Below are 744 nucleotides of genomic sequence, written 5' to 3'. Positions count from 1 at the left end.
TACCCTCACACAAATTTACTATAGATTTTGGATCTTATTTGCTCTTTCCGTTTCTTACACTAGAAAGACAATACAGTATTCACAAATGTGAATTTGACTTATTTCATGTATGAGTATGTAAATAACTTTTGATTATGAAGAATTTCAACCATAAACAACAGCAAACAAAGAGAATGGTAGAATGATTCTTCATTTACCCATTTACTGGGTTCAACAGGCATCAACCCACAGACCACCCTGCTTCACCCCCATCCTCACTTAATCCATTCCCCCAGTGTTACTTTGAAACGAATTTTATATATATCATTCTACTTGTGAAAACCTTCTATGTATTTAAGTATTATGTGAAGTATATATCTCTAAATTTCTCTCAAAAACTGTTTTTTTTTAAATATGGAAAACTTCACAAATTTGCACCCCATCCTTGAGCAAAGGCCATGCTAATCTCTGTATTGCTCCAATTTTAGTGTGTGCTGCTTAAGTGAGCACTTAAAAAAGTATTTTTAAACGGAAGCACAATGTATTATTATTCCAAGAAAATTAATATTAATTCTTAATATCATCAAATTATCAGTGTTCAAGTAGCCAGTGATCTCAGGTTAGTTTTGCTTTTTACAAAACAGATTTTGAGACCAGAATCCAAATAATGTCTTTAAGCTATGATTGATAAATCTTTTAGTTTGTCTTAAATCCATAGTCATATCTATTTTCTTGTAGCTTATTCACTGGAGAACACTCTTATAG

General features: G+C 31.5%; 1 pseudogene; it reads right to left on the bottom strand.

Annotated features, from left to right (window-relative positions):
• Positions 1-387: 387 nt before the first annotated feature.
• Positions 388-487, bottom strand: LOC111757917 (U6 spliceosomal RNA; annotated as a pseudogene).
• Between the last annotated feature and the right edge of the window lie 257 nt (positions 488-744).

The sequence above is a fragment of the Cavia porcellus genome, unplaced genomic scaffold (genome assembly GCF_034190915.1).
Source record: "Cavia porcellus strain 051 isolate PalLab524CR breed Dunkin Hartley unplaced genomic scaffold, mCavPor4.1 scaffold_13, whole genome shotgun sequence".
In the NCBI taxonomy this organism is placed as follows: domain Eukaryota; kingdom Metazoa; phylum Chordata; class Mammalia; order Rodentia; family Caviidae; genus Cavia; species Cavia porcellus.
Note: the sequence above shows the minus strand (reverse complement) of the source record. Positions and strands in the feature narration are given on the sequence as shown.